Raw genomic sequence first — 13,762 nt, 5'->3', positions numbered from 1 at the left:
AATCTGTGTCACATTCTTGCAGATATGCACCAGAGAAAGTCATCCCAAGGTCGTCCCACTGCCCCTGACAGCATAAGTTCTCTGTCCCCCAGTTCTCTCTCAAAAGACAAGGCTAGGAGTACTGTGGTGTTGTATGTATGACGTGAGGGTCCATATGGACACACGTTCCTCTGCCCTAAGAAGTCTGCTCAGCGAGAAGGGGGAGGACACTGGCCGTGTCCAGACTGTAAGTCAGCCGAGACCGACAGGAGAACATTGCTTTGCCGACACTGTCCTACAGGTATGAGTGGGCTGATTTCTCGCCGAATTGGTTAACCCACGTGTGTGTCTTGGCATCTTATAGACGTGGCCCGAGAGTGCTTTCTCTGGGCCTGAGTGAGGCTGCGTCAATTGTCGGGTATGGGTTTGACTCTTTTTAATGAACTTCCCAATCCATTCAAAGAATAAGGTGATGCTGCTGAGCGGATCAGATGGTGCTTGGCTAGGCCCTGCGTGGCCACAGGGTGGTGGCTGAATCAAAAACGGTGGCCAGAATCCGACAGTTTAAAAATAAAATCCATCGATTAAGCAGAGATAAACCAGTGGGGCTCTTTGGCACTATGTTCACCCAAACCAGTCAACTGACTCAAATGTCCTCGTTTCAACCAATTTTGGTGAGATGCAGCAGCAGCCACAGCATCGGACCCGGGGGACCCAAATACGCTTGCACTGAAAGCTGAATCTGCACTGGCATTTAGGGTAGGGGACGGGCTGGGTAAGCGGCTGTACGTCTTTCGGAAGGCTAGAGCCATGGTGCAGGGCTGTGTGTGTGACTGGATGAGGACGTGTGTCTGGCCCTGTGCCCGTTTACAGCCGACATCACTGGCGAGGAGGTACAACCTGTGGAGTATAACCGGGGTTTCCCTCTGCACCGAGTCACAGGCTCATGTGGAAGGGACCTTCGAGCTCATGTGGAAACCGAGGCTTGGACAGTTTTAAATGCCCAAGATCACGCAGAGGAAAAAGGGCCGCGGCACACTCAGACACCATGGGATCCGCTAGGGTCGCCGTAATCACGCACCACAGACCAGGCGGCTTAAACAATAGAAATTTATTTTTTCGCGGTTTTGGAGGTTTAGGAGTCCAAGATCAAGGTGTGGGCAGGGTTGGTTTCTTTGGGGGTCCCTCTGTCCTCGGCTCGTAGATGGTCTGCCCACGAGGTCCTGGCTTCGGGTGGCCTCTCCTCGGTGTCCGTGTCCTCGTGTCCTCCTCCTACCAGCAGACCCGTCCGGCTGGACTAGGGCCCAGCCGTGTGACCGCGCCTTACCTCCGCTGCTCATCAAAGGGCCCATCTCCACATGCCGGCGCGCCGAGGTCCTGGGGACTAGGCCGTCAACACACGAATTTGGGGAGGAGGGTGATCCAGCCTGTAGCCGACCCCAGGACTCCCAGTCCGGCGCTGTTGTGCACACAGCAGTGGACAGTTCAGTTCTGTCCCTGAACTGGTTCAATTTCGTTTTGTTTCTTAGGGATGTGGACGTTGTTTAGGGCCAACATGAGACTTAAAGATGTTTCCGGGCCAAGGCCCGGGGGCCCTGAGTGAGCACTGCCCGAGGAATCTAGGATTAGACGGACCAGCAAATGCTGGGACAAGTAACCAGAATCTTCGGCCTGGAAGGAACCTGTGAGGTTGACTTGCCTGGACCAGGGGATGAGAATTCACGTGGTGCATTCAGAGTTGACAGTCGTCTGAAGACTGGGGACAGGGCGGGGCGGGGGGGTATACTGGCAAGTTCCTTCTTATGTATGATCAGCATTCCTTGTGCTAATTAAGCTCACCCCCCCATCCCTGACCTTCAGTCCTCAGAATTGGACAAGAAGACAGGGTTCTTGTTTTTTCCTTTGAAGCTTGGAGAAGGCTTTACAGCATATTAAGGATACTTCTCTCTCAGGGACAGCCTCTTTCCTCATGTGAGGCTGGAGGGTGGGGAAATCAGAGGCAACAAAGTTGTGCTTACCCCTTTGCTTCCTGCCTGAGATCTTCAGCCCCTCTCCAGGCCCTGGCCAGCTCTAGGGGCTGGTGTAGAAAAGGGGGAGCACAGAGTCCCCCAACTTCACAGAAAGCACAGGTGGGCTCTGGTGGGATTATGGAGCATAGTGTGGACACGATGGAGCCTGTGCCCAGAAGTGGCCTCCACCAAGCAGGAGGGCCTACATCACTCTGGTGGTCGCTGCTGCCTGTGCTCTCTGCGTGAAAAGCCAGCTTGGATCCTGGCATCCAGAGGGGGCAATTTAAAAAGTATCCAGCTGAAGTGCAAAGAGAGCCAGATGCAGCACAGCTTAGGGATCAAAATCCCTGGGTTCTGGTCTCTGTCTGAGCCTCAGTTTCCCTTCCTTCACAGTGAAGTGGTTCGATTAGGTCATCACTAAGATCCTTCCAGCTCTGAGCAAAAACTAGAGGATGCTGGGGGGCAGGGAAGGAATACTCTTTGTAGAAAATCAAATGATGGACTATGTGTCTCCGTGAACCAAACCAGGCACAGAAAACTCTCCATCTTCATTCCAGAGTTGGTGGGGGGTGGGGAAGAGGGGGTGTTAGCTGTGGTGTCTCCTCATTTGACAACTCAACCTTTTCCGCAGAGCCCCTGCCGGCACACCACGGGGAGCTGTTTCCCTTAGGGACCCTGGCCCAGAGAGGAGGCAGGCAGAGACAAGATGGGGCAAGACAATGGGAGGGTATTTGCCTGATGCCAGCGGTCAGGTAAAAGCGGAGAAATTAGCCCCCTATCTGCTTAGTTTCAAATATCAGAATAAAGGGATCCCATTTTATAGCTTTCGTCTGAAGTTAATGGATAATGAGATGCAGGATCAGCCTTATGCAGTGATGCAGTTTAAAGCCCCTGGGAAGACTCTGTTTCCCCCTCCCCAATTACCTCGCCAGGGAAATGCCGTGAGTCCCACCATTAGAGCACATGGTGTTAAGTGCAGTCCTCTGCAGATCACATCCTTTCAAATACAAAAGCACCGCTGGGATACTTCATCAAACACGGATAGAACCAGAAAGGCAGCGCTTGGTGGGGGAAGCTCAGGGAGTGAGGGGTTCTGAAGATTAATCTCTAGATACTTCTCAGAGTCACGTTGGCTGACCCTTGCGAGAAAGGTAGACTGTGCTTGGGGAAGTGGGAACTCAAGGACTCCTCTAGAACCCCGAGGCCCAAACTATGGGAATATTTCTAGTTTCAGGAAAGGGGTGGACTCCAGGTGGTGAGGGTAGTCATTATGTGAGAGATCACAGGGGCTGCCAGGAAAACTGAATTCAGAGAGATGAAGATGCCAAGTGTACGTGCCCTTGGATTGGCCACTGTAGAAGCCACTGAAGAAGTAGGCCCCCGTCTGTATGTCCACAGGATGTAAAACTATTTCAGGGAAAAAAAAAAAAAGTCAGTTTCATTTCCATGATTATCTGCTGTTTATCTAACCCAGGAGGCATGACTTGGAAGTGTTAGAACGTAGCAGATGGGGAAACCTGGTTCAAACCTGGCTTTGTGACCTTGGGCAGGTGACTTAACCTTTCTGAAATTACATTTCCTCATCAAATTTTGTGTAAAGCACCTGGCATATAGTCATCGTCTATAAACGGAAGCGATTATATTTATGAGTATTGAGGGGGCTTTGAGGCACTATCCATAAATCAGAACCAAGTCGTGGAATGAACGGCCACCGTGTTCAGAACAAACCAGAAGCCCACATCCTGACAGTTCGTGCATAATGTTCTTTTTACCCGGATGAATCCAGTTTATTTCCTAAACTTAATTTTATCTCCCAAGATCTGGTCATAAAAGGTGCAGAAAGTGTTCTGGATTCCTCTAAGCAGCCTGGAAGCCTTAGGTTTGGGGCCCGGATAGCTTTATCCACAGACACGATGGATGGCTGCCTCCGTGATAGGGATTAAGAAAAATCATAAACTTCGCTCACACAGATCTATATCATGCCGCCTGCCATGGGTCGGAAATTCCATCATTATGGCTATTTCCTTCCATTTGGGCAATGGCTCCTGAAGGCCTACACCAAGAAGTCCGGTGTCCCTGGAGAATGTGCATGCCAACACATTGGTGTCTTCCTAATCTGGCAATCTGGTTGTTACCCAGTAGACAGATTAGAGTGGGGCTCAAGACAAGTACGTTTCGATAGGACTGGGGACATGAAAGGGCCAGAGGCAGACAGCGACAGAAAAGCTTGAGGACTAGGGAAAGAGGAAAAGACACCAAATAGGTTATGGGATCCACCAAAAATGTCGACTATGCACCTATGGTTTAGAGAGCTAAGAAGCAGATTCAATTCTAACTCTTTATATTGACTCTTAGAATAAAAGATTTTATTTATTTATTCATGAGAGACACACAGACACAGGCAGAGGGAGAAGCAGGCTCCATGAGGGGAGCCCAATGTGGGACTCGATCCCCGGACCCCAGGATCACGCCCTGAGCTGAGGGCAGATGCTTAACCTCTGAGCCCCCACAAGCGTCCCCCTATATTGACTCTTTATATTCAGTTCATCTTTATAGTGACTCTACCTGGCTCTTGTGTTCTCCAGCCTGGACTGGCTTCTTCCCAGGAGCGACTGTGTGTGCTTGGACAGGGAGGTGGAGAGCTCGGAGTCTGCGTAGTCTGAGCTGCAACGTCCAGGATCTCCACGACCGGCCAAGTGGCCCTGTCTGTGGTCAGGACTGTCGTGATGCCGGCTGTAGTTCTCTGTCCTGGGTTGGGGCTGAGGAGGTGAGCAACTGGGACTCCAGGGGGCTCCTCGGGTGGTCCGAGAGACCACTCAGAATCTGTCACCCGAAAACACGTGTCTGGTTTGTGTTTTCATTATGATCTCTGAGAAGGTATGAATTTTTCTTTAAAAGCGAAAAGAAATGAATGTTCTAAGAAGGATAACCATCGTCATGATGATCCTCTCTGGAAAAAATACACGCGTGAATATATAGGCATGTGTACATTTATAGACATACACGCGTGCACATGCCTTCCTTCCTTCCTTCCTTCCTTCCTTCCTTCCTTCTTTCCTTCTTTTCCTTTCTTTTCTTCAGTGCCAAAAGAGGCTACGGCCTCTAAGGCCTGGCCTGAACCACCTGGAAGCCCCTGGTGTGCATGTTACATCTGCAGGACGGGCCATACCCCTACACCTGCCTCGGATGTCCTGGCATCGCGGCATACCCGTCCCCTCCCTGACCCGTGTGCCTCTAAACCCTGTGCAGGCGATTTCTGCCCCCGGAGGAGCGATCAGAGAAGTAAGGGCTGGGTTCCGTCCACACCACCCTCAACATCGCTGTAATGTCAGGGAAACGGTATGAATCCTTAGAACTTGCTGGGGCTCAGCTACTCTCCTCCCCAACCGTTTCCCCCCCAGATGAGGGGGAAGGTTCCTGAACAGGGCGGGAGAAGGCTGAGAGTGGGCGAGGAGAATTGGGAAAGGGGAGGCTGAGCCGAACAGGTGTCAGCACAGGGAGGGGCTGCGCACATGCTCCTCTCTGAGAGGGGGACTCGGTGGATGGGGGGAGGAGGGGAAGCTGAAGGGTGGTAATTAGCCGATTATTGTTTCCCCCGGGTGTTGTGAGAATTCCTTAGGAGACACTTGTAAAAAAGCAGAGGGAAGACAGTAAATACACATCTAATGATATGCTAAATAAATTATTATTGTTATTATTATGACTATTATTATAGCAATTGCAACTTGCTCCTTGCGTCTGAGTTTCCACCAGAGATGGGAATTGGTCCCCCCACAGCCGGGCCTGCAGGCTGCCAACACCCCCGGGCTCCCCCCAGCCCCCGAGAGTGGTGGGAAGCAGGGCCGGGAGAGCAGGCCTCGGGAGCAACCACTGTCCTGGTCTCTGCGGGGAGCAGGTCAGCTCGGCCCACGGCCTGCGGCCCACGGCCCACGCGAGGCCTCTGCCTGCTGCCTACTGTAGTGAAGGGCAGAGGAGGACAAGGGCAGGGGAACCGCCTGACTCCCAGGCAAAGGCACCCAGGGAGGGCGCAGAAGGGGAGGCAGCTGGAGACGGGGCGCAGGGAGAAGGGGTGCCTAAATCGGGGATACTGGGCCCCGAGGTATCGGTATCGGAAGTCTGGTGGGGAGGGGGCGGACCGCCTCCATCTGCTTCTCAAAGGGGCTCTGGGCCTGGAAGCGGCTAGGAGCCCTGACACCCCAGAGGAAGGCACCCAGGACTCCCCAGGATCACCGGCAGTCCGGCCAGCATGTCTCCTTCCCGGCTTCTGGCCCAGGACAGCCAGGAGCTGACCTGCGGGCTCCGGGGTGTACTGGGGCGACCCCGCCCCGCCTGCCCGGGCTCCTGCTCAGGCAAACGTATGAATGTGGGCCCCGTTCTCCCTCTGGGTGTTCCTTTCGGCAAGGCACCGCCATCCCCATGGGATTAGACACCCTGGGGAGGAAGGGGCTGGGGTCCCGGTGTGACTGAGCCCCCTCTCTGGACCTTGGACCCTCACCCAGACGCACGGCAGACTGCCCCCCAAAGGCTCACCCCTAAAGGCTCTCATGTTAAAAGGGAGTCAAATCTGGGAGAATCTTCCCTGCCCCAAGCCCACCCTTCCTACAAAACCAGACCCTCGCAGGGCAACTGCCTATCTTCGCCCATCTGCTGACGGTGACCCACCTGTCCCCAAACTCCGGGACCCGTTCTACAGGCACCAAATCCACAGGGAATGATGACAGTTTATAAAAGAACTATGCAAAATGACCTGATTAGGAGATATTACTGAATCAGAAAATTTGTGAGCTTTTTAACGTTTAAGAAAAATTTTTTTAAAATATTCAGTCATTCTGATGCATTTGGTAGTAACCCTGGAGCCCGGCTGAGGCATAACAAGGCCTTTCCCTCCGCCAGGGTGGCTGTCTCAGGCTGATTTATTTTTGTTTTATTTTTTTATTTTTTTTTTTTTTTTAAACATATTTTTTTAATTTTTATTTATTTTTGATAGAGAGAGAGAGAGAGAGAGAGAGAGAGGCAGAGACACAGGCAGAGGGAGAAGCAGGCTCCACGCACCGGGAGCCTGATGTGGGATTCGATCCCGGGTCTCCAGGATCGCGCCCTGGGCCAAAGGCAGGCGCTAAACCGCTGCGCCACCCAGGGATCCCTATTTTTGTTTTATTTATGTATTTCTTAATGGACCAAGTGGTGGTTCCTCTTGGGCCCCTCAGGCTGACAGGCAGCTCCTTCCTCGCCAGGTCCCGCTCTGGGTTGGTTTTCATGTACTCAGGGGTCTGGGGAGCCAGGAGGCTGGTGAGGGGGTGCCGAGGTACTCCGGGGAGGCAGGGCCTGGCTCTGGAGCCTCATGCCACCCCCCACTCCCCCGTCTCAGCTCGGGTGCTCTCTGCTGGGCACTAACCACTGGCCCCACCAGAGCCCACTGCCTCCAGCAGACACGGGCTCTGGGCCTGGCTCCAGTCACGGTGCCCAGGTGCCTGCTGGCCCGCAGGGTGGCCGCAGAAGGGGAGACTGCCTCTGTCCAAAGCTGTTGCACTGGTTGCCATTCTGTACTTCAACGCCTATCAGGCCACCCCTCTGTAGCCGGCGGCAGAGTCCCTGTCTTGGAGAAGCTCCGATCCCATGTGCAGGGGTGTGCGGGGGGTGGTGGCAGTTGGCATTTAAGCCCAGGGGTCTTCACTCCCGTCCCAGCATCCTAGAGAACTTGGAAGCCCGGCCGGCCACTGACACTGAGTGCAGGGAAACTCCCACAAACAAACCATTGAGCAAAGGGGTCTGTGACTCCCTGGTTTAAAAGAAGGAAAGAAAGAATGAATGAACTGGGGCCAGGAGAAAAATGTCTTTTCTTCCGGGATGGTTGGTGGCCAAGGAAGGCTTGTGGATCCTGGGCCCAGTGATGCCTGGAAGGAGGCCGGTGGGAGAGCCAGGTAGATGTATGTAAACCGGGGCGTGGGGCGGGGGTGGGGGGGATGAGATCCAGAGGTGCCAATCCATGTTCCCCACTTATTAAAGTCAGGTCCTCCATAAAGGCCCATGGCTGTGCTGTTAGGGAGCTGGAAGGTCGAGCCTTCTGTACCCAGAAGGAAGGGAACCCCAAGCCGGGAGCCACAGAGCAGGAGTGGCACAGTGGTGCAGATATAGGTCCCTGAGGCCCAGGGCGTCAAAGAATGGGGCTGAGGAAGGCCTCCGGAAACTCCCACCAGAACAAGCCCAACACTTGAAAATTCACCTCTGGATCCACCAGGCTCCCACCACACAGCCCTCCAGAGGCTCAGGAGGCCCAGGTGAAAGCAAGCTTTGTTTGGCCACAGCACCTGGCTTTGCTGGTCCTCTAACCAGAGAGCAGCAGCAGTGAAAGCCGCCCTGTCCCTGCCCGGTCCCTAAGCCTCTTCACCTCTGAGGCCTACCTACCCAAAACCAGGGTTCAAGAGAAGTGCCGAGAACGCAGTAGGGCCGAGGTGGCGGCTGACCTCCAGCGGCCTGCTCCCTCGTGGAGAGCTGGAGCGGATCTCCGGGTTGTGGTACTTACTGTTCACTGCCTCCCCTTCCTTGAGCCCCTCGCCCGCCCGTGGCCACCTGCCCTCCCCAAACCCGCACCCCATCTCCGGATGGGTGCCCCAGCTATGCCCCGGGCACCTTCCATTTGTCTCCTCTCCTTGAGGCTTCCTATGTTGTGTTTACCCTTTGGTAACTCCCTCCCCCCGTAAGTGGAGATCTCTGCTAGCTGATTTCCTAGATGGCCAGATCCTGCTTTCCAGTTGGTTCCCTGGAAACATTTCCGTGAACAAATGTCTCTCAGCCCCTACATATAAATATGTCTGCACGGAGATAGACTGGCCTAAGCCCCCATACACACACATCACGAGGTAATTACACCCTTATATACATACAGATATCTCTACAGAGTTATATTCACAAGTGTCTATAACTCCGCGGAGAGATAGCAGCGTGTACGTATAGGACTATAATTACTTATGTCTATTTTTATAACTATGTAGTTATAAATAGATATGCCTATATATAGTGATAATAATATAGAAATATCTCCATGGCCATATATGGCTCCAAGTGAATGCTCTAACTACCCTATATCACAATCAATAAGTATATATCTCCTGATACATAATTCCAGCGATATACATTTATCTATATAGCTGCTCAGAGATATAAATCTGTCAGGATATCAAATGTCCATAAAACTGGATGGCTATAAGAGAGTCGTATTTTTTCTCGTATATAAATCTGCTTCTGTAACTGTTGTATATGCACAAATACAATGGAAATAATTATATTTTCCTCAAGCATAAATCTGTAAATACAAGCACAGCACATTTAGGTATGGTTAGAGATAGAGCGATATTTCCCAGACATCAGTCTGTCAATAGAGCCACCGGTGCCTCCAAACAGAGAGAGTTATGTGGGGGTTATAAATAAAGTCTCCAGATGTGAAGGCATCAGGAGAACTAGGTGGAAACACGGCTCTAAGCCGGCCTTCCTCCTCCTCCTCCTCCTCCTCCTCCTCCTCCTCCTAGATGTCCCCGAAGTGAGCAGGCTCACCTAGGCCAGGGTGCAGAGGTGTCCGGGCCCTGACATTCCCCCAAGGAGGGCTGGAGGCCGCCGGGCTCGGGGAGAGGGCCCAGGAGCCCCAGCAGCCCTCTCCGGGGGCTGGGAGCTCGCTCGGGCAGGCGCACGGGCCTGGGGGACAGAAAGGGGGAGCGTGGCTTGAGTCCCTCGGCCCGTCCCAGGCCCGGCAGCGGGGAGCCCGGCAGCGGGGAGCCGGCGGCAGGGCGGGAGGCCCAGCGCCCGGGGCGGCCTGTCCCCTCGCGCCGCTCTGCTCGCCTCCGGCCGAGGAATTTTACTTTATTCGCGCTCCCCCGCCCGCCCCAGCCCGCGGGTCCTCAAGGCCAGGCCGCCGGGTCCCCTTTGAATCTGTGCCCGGCTCCGGCTCGGGCTCCGAGGTGACCCGGGGAAGTGTACTCCTCCGGCCCTTGCAGCCCAGACGGGCACCGGCTGTTGAAAAAGAACCAAAACCTCTGAAAAGGTTTGTGACTTAAATCTTTTAAAAGTTCTCACGCCTGTTTGTTATGGTCATTTCGCCCCCTTTCCTTTCTCTTCTAAAAAAGTTGGCTAATTTGTGTTGTTACATTTACGCTTTGATTTCTTTTTTCTTTTCTTTCTTCTTCTTTTATTTCTTTTCCTTCCTTTCTCTTTCTTTCTTTCTTTCTTTCTTTCTTTCTTTCTTTCCTTTCTTTCTTTCTTTCTTTCTTTCTTTCTTTCTTTCTTTCTTTCTTTCTTTCTTCTTTCTTTCCTTCTTTTTTCTTTTTTTGGATACAATTGTTTTTAAAGAGGGGGATTTCGTTGGACCCGAAACTTCGGCGGGCGGCGTAGTGTGCGGCCAGCGCCCTCTCCCTGCACACCTGCCTCCCCGCCCCACCCCCGCCACAAGAAGTGCATTAGTGGGATTATCAGAAAATTGTACCTGGAGAGAATGAGGCGAACGTGGAGGGATCCGGGATCGCGGTCTCCTCTTCCTTTCTGGAAATCCGCTGGCTCCAAGCGCACCAAGGACAATTCAGCGCCTCAACCCCTCCTTCCTTCTTCTCCTTCTTTTGCTCTTTGGGTTTTTTTGTTGTCTTGTTGTTGTTGCTGTCGTTGTCGTTTTTCTTTGCTTGTGTGTTTGAAAAGCCCCTAGAAAGGGAACCTGCCCGGGCCTACCGGAAACCCGGCCCTGCTCTCCGGCTCCCGGGGCCGTATGTGCTTTCCTGCTTCCGTCCGACCCGCGCGGCCGCCCGGCACCTGTGTCCCCAGAGGGGCCGACCCGCTCGGCCACCGCCTCACCCCCCTCTGCCCCCTCGCCTCACCCTGTTCGCTCGCCCTCCTCTTCAAAACGGGGGCTCCAGAGACTCCCCAAAGCCACTAATCACCCCCACATGTGGGAGCCCTGCCCTGATCGCACAAAGCCAAAGCCGGCGAAAAAGCAGCAGGCGGAGCGGCCTCCTGGCTCTCCCTCTCCTCCTCTGGCCGGAGGACCCGGGCGGACAGGGGTTCCCAAACCCGGCGCCCCCAGGGCATATAGGAAGAAGCTAACTTGCCTCCTCCCTCCCTTGTCTTCCCCTCAGATGCTGTGATGGTGACTCGGTCCCCTGGCCCCTCCTCAAAATCTCTCCTCTTGCATTTTATTGTTATCCTGCTAGGGAGGGACTGTTAACTACTGTTTTATTGTTATTTATTATTTATTGTTATTATGATTGTTGGTAGAGATTTGTTCACGGGGTTCAGGGGACAGCAGCCAGGCCCGGAGGGAGGCCTGCTTGTCTCTCTCTTTCTCTTTCTCTCTCTCTCTCTCTCCCACACACACACACACACACACACACACCCCTAGCACAGTGCACACACTCCAGGTAAATGCCCACAGATGCCTGCTGGATGCAGGCCCTGCACAGCCATTCACAGGATGCAGGCGGCCTTCCACCCCGGCTGGCAAACAACACGCTGCCCACGCACACCAGCGTTCAGGCAACCACCGCCCCAGCCCCAGCCCCAGCCCAATGCCCAGACCCACGCACAACCAGCTTGTAAGGAAAGCAAAATACATAAGAACCCACTTGCAAAGCTCCCTTCTCTCCCACAACCTGGAGGGGTGAGTCAGGCCTCTGTCTCTTTCCCCCAGTCTCTCTCTCTCTTTCTCTTTTTTTTCTCCTTGTTTACAGCTTCAGAGAGCTCAAGGCCCATAAATCTTGAGGGGCCTACAGAGCGCAGAGCACATTTGTATGCATCGTTAGGACTCGCTAATACCTAAGCCCATTAACGAGCGTGTATGCGCGTGGTTTCCGGTGTGTATTAACTTATAGTTAAATTCTGGAGGAAAGGGCATTGTGAATTAACATATACCAAATCCATCATCGGCTTTTGTCATATCATATTAGTCAGCCATGAGTTTTGGGGAGCAGGTTGCTAGATTTGGGGTGTACCCACCCTCCAAACTTTCTGGAGCGAGTCTGGGGGGTGGGTTTAGGGGAAGACAGACACCCCTATTCCAGCCCCGGTCATTCAGGGACTCCTGGCCCGTGGCCGCGGACCTGCAGGATGGTGGAGGGGCTGGGGACCGCCCGGAGGCTTTGGGCGGTGGAGGGAGGCCGCGGGCCAGGGGGAGGCCCTGAGGGCTGCAGGGCTGCAGGCCAGGACCGTGCTGGGGCCGCTTGGGCCACGGGGACGCTTGGGCCGTCTGGTTTCCGCTTTGGAAGAGAGAAGAGAAAAGGCAAGTGGAGTCGCTAAACTTTAATTAAACCGAAGAGGAGGCGGTGGGGGGAGGGAAAAGAAAACAAAACCGATGGGAGGAGGAGGAGGAGGCCGAAGGCCAAGGAAAGGAAGCGGCCGGCGGGAGCGGGAGGCCCGGAGGTTTCTGCAGGGCCGCAGCTGGGCCGTCCCCCACCCGGCTGCTGCCCGTCCGGGACGTTAGCTCCAGCCCTCTGCTAAACAGACGCATAGAATTTAAAACAAAAGATTTTATTAGGAGAAAGGGGGAGAAAAGGAAAAGGATAAAAGGGAACCAAAAAAAAAAATGAAGAAAGAAAGAAAATCCTTTCTAATTATACAGCACGTTTCAGCCAGGTCTTCCTGGTCCCAGCGACTCCGAGCCTCTTGGAACCCCAAAGATCTGTGTAATCGGGCCGTGTAGACAGAGATGAAAGACGCCAGTCCTGGAGAGAAAGGGGGGAGTGGACGGTCCCTCTCTTGGGGTCCCGGAGCAAATGCCAAAGACAAGCTAAATTATTGTGTCCGTGTGGATGCCGCCGCCTATTTAAACAGGGCGAGCGGGCTGGGGGTGCAGGGGGCAGGGGAGGGGGCGGCCCTCCCCGCGCTGTGAACTTTAGCGGGGCCGCCGCCTGTCAGCCCCAGAAAGCGTTAAAGGTGCAGAGCCCGCGCCAGCCTCGCAGCCGCCTTTGTACGCGTGATTTATGGCTTCAATCTTGGTTCACCGAGAGTTCACACGGCTTTCGCTGCTGTTGAAGGTTAAAAGATGGTCTTCGCTTGACAAGTGGGACTATTGAAAATTCCTTCTTCTTCGGTTTTTTTTTTTTTTTTTTTTTTTTTTTTTTTTTTTTAAGAAGCGAAGAGCGGAGACTCAGAAGAGAGCACATTTGGGGGGAGGGGACGGAGTTGCAGGTGGGGGAAGTGGTGGGTCAGGAAAGTTGGTCCCCCTGCGGTTGGGATTTTTGGGGTGAGGACGTTGGGAAGGCCGTGGAGAATAGGAGGAGCTAGGGAAGGGATCAATGATCTCCGGAGGCCGAGGGGCGGCATTCTAAAAAACACAAGTGCTGCTGCCACAATTACTTATCTGGACAATTTGGATCCCACCTCAGTGGTCCTCCTCTTGAGACTGAAGCGGGGCCCAGGAAGGAGCTGGAGTGAAGGGCGAATATGGGGTCCCCATGGCACCAGGTGCCCACCAGGTGTGCTGCACTGACCGCCCACCTAGCCCGGGAGCAGGCTCTCAAGTGCACCCGCGTGCCCACAGGTGTGGAAGAGAGGGCCTTAGATCCCAGTTGTTCCAACTCCCTCCATCCTGAGGTGTCACCTGACACGCAGATTTGATGCAACTGCTGAGGCTGATGGGAAAACCATAGCATTGGGACTGAAAATTCTTTCTAAAGCCAGATCCCCTTGGCCACTGGCCACTTGCTCCTTCTTCCTTCTGGCATTTTGAAAGCAGAGGTGGTGGTCAAAGATCTCCTCGTGGCCAGGAGATAAGGCCCCTGTGGTCCACAGCATTGAGTATC

At 53.7% G+C, this 13,762-nt stretch overlaps 1 protein-coding gene and 1 long non-coding RNA gene across 3 annotated transcripts in view; one reads left to right on the top strand and one right to left on the bottom strand.

Annotated features, from left to right (window-relative positions):
• Positions 1-13,762, top strand: part of HOXC10 (homeobox C10) — a 106,728-nt gene that overhangs the window by 80,894 nt on the left and 12,072 nt on the right. Inside the window, exon 1 of one of the 2 annotated variants that reach the window (XR_012017279.1) lies at positions 9,457-10,023. The exons of the other annotated variant lie outside the window; for it this stretch is intronic. The gene's annotated coding sequence lies outside the window, so the exon portion shown is untranslated. Of the gene's footprint in view, positions 1-9,456; positions 10,024-13,762 lie in introns of those variants that run through there. 2 annotated transcript variants of the gene reach the window in all.
• Positions 1,076-11,348, bottom strand: LOC140616990 (uncharacterized). Its single transcript, XR_012017282.1, has 3 exons — positions 10,462-11,348; positions 4,554-4,811; positions 1,076-3,395 (listed from the first exon to the last, which is right to left on the bottom strand). It is a non-coding gene; the product is annotated as an uncharacterized lncRNA (long non-coding RNA).

This window comes from Canis lupus, chromosome 25, assembly GCF_048164855.1.
Source record: "Canis lupus baileyi chromosome 25, mCanLup2.hap1, whole genome shotgun sequence".
In the NCBI taxonomy this organism is placed as follows: domain Eukaryota; kingdom Metazoa; phylum Chordata; class Mammalia; order Carnivora; family Canidae; genus Canis; species Canis lupus.
The sequence above is the reverse complement of the archived record's forward strand: the minus strand, read 5'-3'. Positions and strand labels throughout refer to the sequence as shown.